A 9302-nucleotide genomic window follows, 5' to 3' on the forward strand; every position below is an offset into this window, starting at 1 on the left:
ATAGTTTAAACGACGTAATTTATATCTACATCTACAGGGTGGTCCATTGATTGTGATCGGGCCAAATATATCACTGAATAAGTATCAAACGAAGAAACTACAAAGAACGAAACTCGTCTAACTTGAAGGGGGAAACCAGATGGCGCTATTGTTCGCCCGCTAGATGTCGCTGCCATAGGTCAAATGTATTTCAACTGCGTTATTTTTAAATAGGAAGACACATATTTATTACATATTCGTGCAGCACGTAAAGAAAAATGAATGTTTTAATTGGACAACTTGTTTTGCTTTGTGACAGATGGCGCTGTAATAGCCACAAACGTATAAGTACATGGTATCATGTAACATTCCGTCAGTGCGGACGGTATTTGCTTCGTGATACATTACCCGTCTTAAAATGGACCGTTTACCAATTGCGGTAATCGTCGATATCGTGTTGATGTATGGCTATTGTGATCAACATACCCAACGGGCGTATGCTATGTATGCTGCTCGGTATCCTGGACGACCTCATCTAAGTTTCCGGATCGTTCGCCGGATAGTTCCGTTATTTAACGAAACAGGAAGTGTTCAGCCACATGTGAAACGTCAACCACGACCTGCGACAAATGATGATGCCCATGTAGGTGTTTTAGCTGCTGTCGCGGCTAATCCGCACATCAGTAGCAGACAAACTGCGCGAGAATCGGAAATCTCAAAAACGTCGGTGTTGAGAATGCTACATCATCATCGACTGCACCCGTACCATATTTCTATGCACCAAGAATTGCATGGCGACGACTTTGAACGTCGTGTACAGTTCTGCCACTGGGCACAAGAGAAATTACGGGACGATGACAGATTTTTTGCACGCGTTCTATTTAGCGATGAAGCGTCATTCACCAACAGTGGTAACATAAACCGGCATAATATGCACTATTGGGCAACGGAAAATCCACGATGGCTGCGACAAGTGGAACATCAGCGACCTTGGCGGGTTAATGTATGGTGCGGCATTATGGGAGGAAGGATAATTGGCCCCCATATTATCGATGGCAATCTAAATGGTGCAATGTATGCTGATTTCCTACGTAATGTTCTGCCGATGTTACTACAAGATGTTTCACTGCATGACAGAATGGCGATGTTCTTCCCACATGATGGATGTCCTGCACATAGCTCGCGTGCGGTTGAAGCGCTATTGAATAGCATATTTCATGACAGGTGGATTGGTCGTCGAAGCATGTAACCTTCCCACCGAAATTTAAAAGATATTATTTTAATTGCTAATGGACATTGTGCTAAGTGTAACCTCCCAGAGAAATTTTGAAACACAATAATTGAATGTTAAGTAGAATACAACCCAATGTAACCTCCCAGCAAATAAATTTAATGACAATGATAATGAGAATCGCAATCTGACTCAAGGTGTAACAGGTAGTGAAATGTGTATAAAAAATGTGTTCCATAGCTGTCCTTTCCAAAACTTTCCGTCATCCTACTATGCAATATAACACCTGCTGTCAAAGCAAACTGCAACAAATACTTAAATAACTACATAGCATAAATACATAACTTCAACATTATCCTCATCTGTAAAGAAAAAACTTCATTATCAATCACTTCATTACTTATATTATCATAACTCCATTATTATCATCACCTGTAAAGAAAAACTTCATTATTCATAATAGCATATCCTTCATCATTATTCATCAGCATTCACTATCATCTGCAAAAAAAATCACTTCATTACTCATTATACAACTATTCCTTATCTCTAGCATATTTCATCACTAAAACTAAGATGTGTAGTTCTGTCTGACAGCCTGCATCAATCACCTTGTATTCTGAAAGAAAAAATTAGTTAAGACTGCTATTCTACGATGAGTATAGTATATTCTTGTTAATGCTTGTTAATCCTGATCCATTTACTCTTCCTCATAAAGTTATTGCATCTTCTTTCGTTTATTCCGTAGGTGAAATTCCCATTTCTGTTGAATTTATTTCTTACACGCATCATTTCTTTCTGAAATTGATGAACAAAGATTAATGTCTTGCATTTAAATCATATACCCACTAAATAATGACTGCTTTATGGTGACATAATTAACCATACAGCATAACATGACAGAAAACGTAATATGTCAAAGACATTGACAGTGTTCAGATGCAAAAATGTACACAGAATAATACAATGCAGCAGCAAAAAGAAAAATGTAAAACAGTCACGATGTTGAGATATCATAGGGCAACAAAAATGTCAAAGTCAACTGGTGTGTGTTATATCTTAACTATTTCACAGTGCATACAAACAAAACTGGAATACAATCATATACACAAAAAAAATGGAAAATGTGCACGGTCTGATGTGTAACGACAAGAAAAGCGACCTGCTAACCTTACCTTGTCGGGCACTTGCCAAGAAAAAATACGATAATCATCAGTAATTAGTCATGTGAATATAATTGCATAAGTGGTCATAAAAAAATTAGTAAATGGCATCATAGTGTGTCGAATCATAAAGTGTCTTCATTCAATAAAGGGTTTAATATTTGACCAATGGTGGTTGCCTTTCGATTTTCTGGTTCTCAAAGTTTCGACGTGTACAACATTGGGATGAGGGATGCTGCGAATCCGAAATGGACCTGCGTATAGAAGTTCAAATTTACTGCACCTACCTTTTAATTTGCTGGATAAATAGTGTGTACGTACTAATATCTTCTGTCCAACGTGAAAGTCGCGGCGTGTACAAACCTGTTTTTGCTGTCTTCTCCGGCGCTCTGCGGCACGTTTGATGTTGTTCAGCGCAGTGTCAATTATTTCGTGGTGTCTTAGTCGACGACAAGTAGGGAAGTTTACTAATTCTTTAATTTTGTTTGGTGGTTCAACGTTTTTCAGTATAACAGACGGAGATAGCATAGTGGATTCATTTGGAATAGAATTAATTACATCTTGGAATGAGAGTATGTGTGTATCCCAATCAATATGTCTTTTGTGGCAGTATATTCGGCACAGCTTACCAATTTCTTTCATTAACCGTTCACAAGGATTCGAAGAAGCATGGTACTTGGATATATAAATCGGAGAAATGTTTCTAGCTCGTAACATGCGTGTCCATATGGCACAACGAAATTGTGATCCATTGTCAGAAATTACTTTCATCACATGCCCTACATGAAATAGAAAATGTTTTACAAATGCTTTCGAAACAGTTTTAGCAGTAGCTTTGCGTAACGGAGTGAAAGTAACAAATTTTGAAGTGAGCTCAACAGCGACAAAGATGTAGCAAAAACCTCTGTTAGTTCTCGGAATAGGACCAAAAATGTCTACTGCGGCCATATGTCTTAATTTAACAGGTACAATGGAATATAAAGGAGGAATATGTGAAGTGGTGTCTGATTTAGCTTTCTGGCAAATTTTACAAGACGCTAAAACTCGTCGTATACGTTTCTCCATGTTGGTAAAATAACAGTTCTGTCTCAGTATAAGAAAACATTTTCGTGCTCCGTAATGTGCGTAACTTAAATGAGTGTACCAAATTAATTTGTTAACCAGTTCGTCAGGAATGCATAATAACCAATTGTTGCTGTCAGGATGAGAGCGGCGAAACAGAATGTCATTGCGTACAATGTAATGGTTTCTAATCGTAACATTATTCCTATCTTGCCAAAGGTGTTTAATTTCTTTCCACACGTTGTCTTTATTTTGTTGTTGTGCTATGTCCTGTAATGACGATGAAATAAAGTTTTCAAATGCAACTTGCTGAATGTACATGACACTGAAATTTGCTTTGCAGAAGTTGGTTGCTACGTCTTGCTGATTGTTGCTCAGAGAACGCGATAGTGCGTCTGCTATAACATTTTGTGTGCCAGGAATGTGAACTATTGTAAAATTAAATTCCTGTAAATAAAGTTTCCATCTACTTAATCTATCGTGTGTGAATTTAGCCGAAAGTAAAAATTGTGTCGCTCTGTGGTCTGTGTAAACGGTGGTATGTCTGCCATAAAGAAAGTGCCGAAATCTCGTGAAAGCCCATACAACACATAATGTTTCCAATTCTGTAACGGAGTAATTTCGTTCAGCAGGTGACAGAATGCGACTTGCAAATGCGATGTTTTTAATTACTGTAGAGCCATCTTCTTCAATTTCCTGGAAAATATGTACGCCTAAAGCGGTGTTGGAACTGTCGGTGGCAATGGAAAAATTTCTAGTAAGATCTGGGTGCGATAAAAGTGGAGCATTCAACAAAGCATGTTTCAGGTTCACGAACTCAGAGTGTGCTTGCTTATCCCATGACCAAATACTGTTTTTACCTGTTAATTGGCATAACCTGGGTGTGTCTAAAGCGGAGTGATGAATAAATTTACGAAAAAAGTTAATTAAGCCCAAAAAACTGCGTAATTGCTTCTTCGTCGTAGGAACAGTAATGTCACGTAGAGCTTGAAGTTTTTCCGGATCAGGTGCAATGCCTTCTGCTGAAATTACGTGTCCAAGAAATTTTATAGAAGTTTTGCCAAAGTGCGATTTACTAAGATTAACTGTAAGTCCTTGTGCATGAAAAGTTTGCAACAGTTGTTCTAAAATCACATTGTGTTCAGACCAGTTAGCTTCTGCAATAAGAATGGCGTCTACGTACGTGGTAATTCTGTCTTTAAGTTCTGTCGGAAGTGTTGTGTTCAAACCGCGAATAAAAGCTGCTGAAGAAATAGTTAATCCGAATGGTAATTTGCAAAATTGATAAAAGTCGCCGAAACAGAGAAAAGCTGTATATTTTCTGCAATTTGGATGAAGTTGAATTTGCCAAAATCCCGATTTTAAATCTAGTGTAGAATAAATAGCAGTACCGTGAAATTTCTGTAGAAGTTCCTCTAATGTCTGTGGTCGATCTGTTTCATTAATAATAATGTCATTAATGTGACGTGAATCAAGTACAAGGCGAAGTGAGCCATCTTTTTTCTTAACAATATGTAGCGGGTTTATTACGGACTAACTGCCGGTTCAATAATTGCTTGGTCAAGCATATCCTGCAATTCTTTCTTGACCTGTTCTCTGTGAATATATGGGATGGGATAATGCTTTGCTTTAAATGTGTCGTGCTGTTTGACTTGAAATTCATACATAAATCCGGACATAGTACCAGGAATGTTGTCAAAAACTGAAGCTTGCTGTAAAAGAATTTTGTGTAATTGCGTTCGTTCGTCGTCTGTAGTTGCACTGCTTTGTCTAACTTTATCGGAAATCATTTGCATTACGTCGTAGTCAGCTTCGTCTGGAGTAATATAGTTGTGTACGTACGTATCCGTGAACAATGTGGGATTACAACAGTCCATGTTATGTGACGCGGAAATGACCTCTGTGCGATTAATTGTTTGCTCTTCCGCAGATAGTGAGTGCTGAAATTCTATAGCAAATTGTATATTTTCATCCTTCAACATTAAATAAGAATTCTGAAAATCAATGACTGCATCGTGTTGTAACAGAAAATTCGTACCTAAAATTACGTCTGTTGTCAATAAAGGAACAATCGAAAAACTTGAGTGGAAGGTATGACCTGCAATACAAAATGATAAATGCGTCTGTAATTTAACGTCTACTCCTTTACTCGGTACTGCTCCTTTCACTTTTGTTTTGCCTAATGGTAATGTCGGATACGTATTCTCTTTGTTACACTCGTTAAAAGTTTCTTCATTTATTACTGATATAGGTGATCCGGAATCGATTACTGCTGAAAATTTCGACGAACCAATTTTAATTTCGATGACAGGATGTGAAATGGTTTTCTGAACAACTGGTCTTTCCTGCAAAAGTGTGTCTCTGATGTCGTCAAAAGTAATTACATTTTCGTGAACAACATTTTGCGTGTCAAAGGTAGTGCTTGTGTTATTGGAAGATGCGTCCTGTGCAGTATCTAGTCAGATTCTATCTGACGTGTTATTATTATTAGGAGGATTCTGTGGCATTTCTACTATTTGAACTGTTCTATTACTTCTTCCAGACGTATTACGCTCTGGATGATACCTACTGTAGGGTTCATTCATGAGAATATGTTCTTGTTGATTACTTTGTTGCTGGTAAGACCGACTGTTATTAAACGTATGTTGGTAATTATGCTCATTGTTTTTACGTCTGTCGTGAAAGTCATTCCTATACGGTGCATTGCGATAGGAATTGAAATACCGTCTTCTCTGTACGTAGTTGTTTCCTTGCTGCCGTGCGTTACTATTTGTTGGATCTTGGACTATACGTGCACGCGGCGGAACATTAAAGCCTGGTTGACCTTGTGCATTACATTGTTGGTTATGTATTCCAACCGGCTGACTTTCATGCTGTTGTGGTGGAAAACGTCTATTGTTACCAAAATGTGTTTCCTGTTGCTGAAAATTTTGACGATATTGATAATCTGAATTTTGTCTGTGATTTAAGTTCCGGTAGTTGTCGTTCCTAAAGCGTCTGTTACTTTTCCTATTGAAATTACGTCCCTGATCATAATTACTGTAAGTTTGTTGACCTTGGTTATTATACGAAAAGTTTTTGTTTACAAAAGAATAATCAGATTGCTGTACTTCCAAGAGCTGTAAAAGATCTCTGAATGCTGAAATGTTTTCTTTTTGCTGGCCCGTTAGAAGTGACACTCGTAATGACCGTGGTAATTTAGAGATGCATAATTGTATAAGTGCGGATTCACTGTACGGTTCACTTAGGTACTGGTTTTGTTGCACCATGTGCTCAAAAAATTGCGTCACACTGGGAAAATTTGAGTTCTCGTAATTTGGCAAACTAATTAACTGATCTTTAATTCCGCGCTGTGTCGTTTTCGACCAATACGCTGACAGAAAAGCATTCTGAAACTCTTCTACTGAATAGCATTGCCTCGCGATCGGTCTCATACTAGTTGCCGGTTCGCCTTCCAAAAAACTGCAAATAAATTCAAGTTTGTGTGTTACAGGCCAAGTCGGTGAAAAAGCAAAACTAAACTGTTGTATCCAATCAAGCGGATGAATCTGTGTTCTGTCATTCCTAAACACTTTAAATTTTCTTATCGACAGAAAATGTTTGTAATCGAAATTATCGTCTCTGTGTGATGGAACAGGTTCAGGATTGTAAGAGAATCTATTGAACTGTGGTTGTTCGGAATCTAAGTCCCGTACTCTCTGTAGATTACCCAAATGACACGCGCTGCGTGAGTCTGACAAATGTTCATAAAGTGGCGTCTGTTGTGGTATGTTATTAACTGAAATGCTTTTTATCTCTGTTACTTCTTGTTGTAAACTTGACAATTTTCTACGCAACGTGTTATTAGACGAATCGATCTCATTAATTGTCTGCTGTAAATTTTGAAATTCAAGTGTTTGGTTAAATGAAATCGGTGCAGTATCGTCTGACTTATTGTCATTAGTATTTTCGATAACATCAATACGACTGGCCAAATCATCATATTTTTCAGTCAGTATTTTTACCTGCTCATCAGACTTAGTGTCAGAGGCATTAATCTGTTTTTGCAATTTACGTGTAGTTTCGTTCAGTTTTTTAACCTCAGTTTTGACGACATCTGAATCCTGTGTTAGTTCTAATTGTTCGAGTCTGTCGGTCACTGTTTGGAAATCTGTTGTGTATGTGTCTGTTTTCGATTTAAGGTCAGAAATTTCGTCACGTAATTCTGTGTTCGATGGAATTAATTTCGTCGGACATTGTAGCAATACTGTTGTCTACATATGTTTTTGCCTTCGCAAACATTTTACGTTTGTCTTCTTGTCTCTGAGCACTGATTGTTTCCATGACTTGACGTTTGACTTTATTTTGATCCTGAATAAATTTGCGGAAACGCGTATCACTATTTTGTATGTGAAGATTAAAGCGCTCGTCAATCTGAGTGTTCTGCTGTTCGAATTTCGCGTCTATCTTTGCGTCCATTGTGCGCGAAAGTTCTACCGTCATTGCTTTAAACTCGTCCCGTAATTGTGTAGCTTTTTCAGAGCATTGTTTAGCGACTCCGCTAATTTCGTCTCTGAGTGTTTTTGTTGCAGCTGTTTGCATTTCCCTTAATTCCTGAGCAACAGACCTAATTTCTTCGCTACTTTTTTTTGAACAAGCCTCAATTTCCACGCGCAACTGTTCCTTAGTGTCATGACACTGCGCGGCAACGGCTCTAATTTGTTCACTAAGCTGTCTGGAATTGTTGTCTAATTTTTCATTTAAGTGTCAAATTAACAGACGAGACAATTGAGTTCGTTTGTTCATCATTAAGGTAAAAGTCATCACTAGTGGTTGGAACGCATTGATTGTCAGTGAACGCAGGATTGTCATCATTACACTGCGTGTCACAATTACTATCGGTCACGCTGTTTAAGTCGGTAATTTCATTCAAAATACCTCGCGATACACTATTCACAGTCTTTCGCGGCATTTTTACAATAGTCACAAATATTCACAAAACAAATAAGCACAAATGCAAAAAGGCAACAAACAAATACAACAGAGCAACGAATTGCCGTTGACCTGTAGAAAGAAAGTCACAATATAAGTAAAAGCGTTGCGCCAAATCCTAATTACATCTAAGCAAATAAGATCAGAGATCTGACTGTTGTTCAAAAGATTCTTAACGAAATACGATCCTGGACTGGGTGTCGCCAAGTGTAACCTTCCCACCGAAATTTAAAAGATATTATTTTAATTGCTAATTGACATTGTGCTAAGTGTAACCTCCCAGAGAAATTTTGAAACACAATAATTGAATGTTAAGTAGAATACAACCCAATGTAACCTCCCAGCAAATAAATTTAATGACAATGATAATGAGAATCGCAATCTGACTCAAGGTGTAAGCTGTCACAAAAAATTATGAAAGACAATTCAATGCTAATGAAACTTCAGTGACAATGAAAATTCAATTAAACCGAAATATCGGTCTTTGGCCCTGTGCAAAAAATCAGAATTAATTTCTTACCTCAGTATAACTGCATGTCAAATTTCTGCTCTTATTGTTGGCCACGGCTTGGAGGAAATGCATTGCAAATAATAATATTTTTTTTTTTTTGAAATTTAACTGAAACTTTTCTTTAAAGGAAATGGAAGGAAATCGTTGGTTCAATTAAATGCTTCTTTTGTAAAAAAATTGCTTTGAAATCAAAATTATTATTGGGGCGCTTATTGCACAAATTAGTTACAATTAATTTACATTATTAGCTGAGCATTGCTGATTCATTACCTTGTTTAAAAAATAATATATCTCGTCCTGAATCTTGACCAGAATGCGATGTCGACGCCCGCCGACTCCTCACACACAACTGCACTGGGCTGCTACTACGGACATACTGCCCTGC

This window comes from Schistocerca americana, chromosome 5 (genome assembly GCF_021461395.2).
Source record: "Schistocerca americana isolate TAMUIC-IGC-003095 chromosome 5, iqSchAmer2.1, whole genome shotgun sequence".
Taxonomy (NCBI): Eukaryota; Metazoa; Arthropoda; class Insecta; order Orthoptera; family Acrididae; genus Schistocerca; species Schistocerca americana.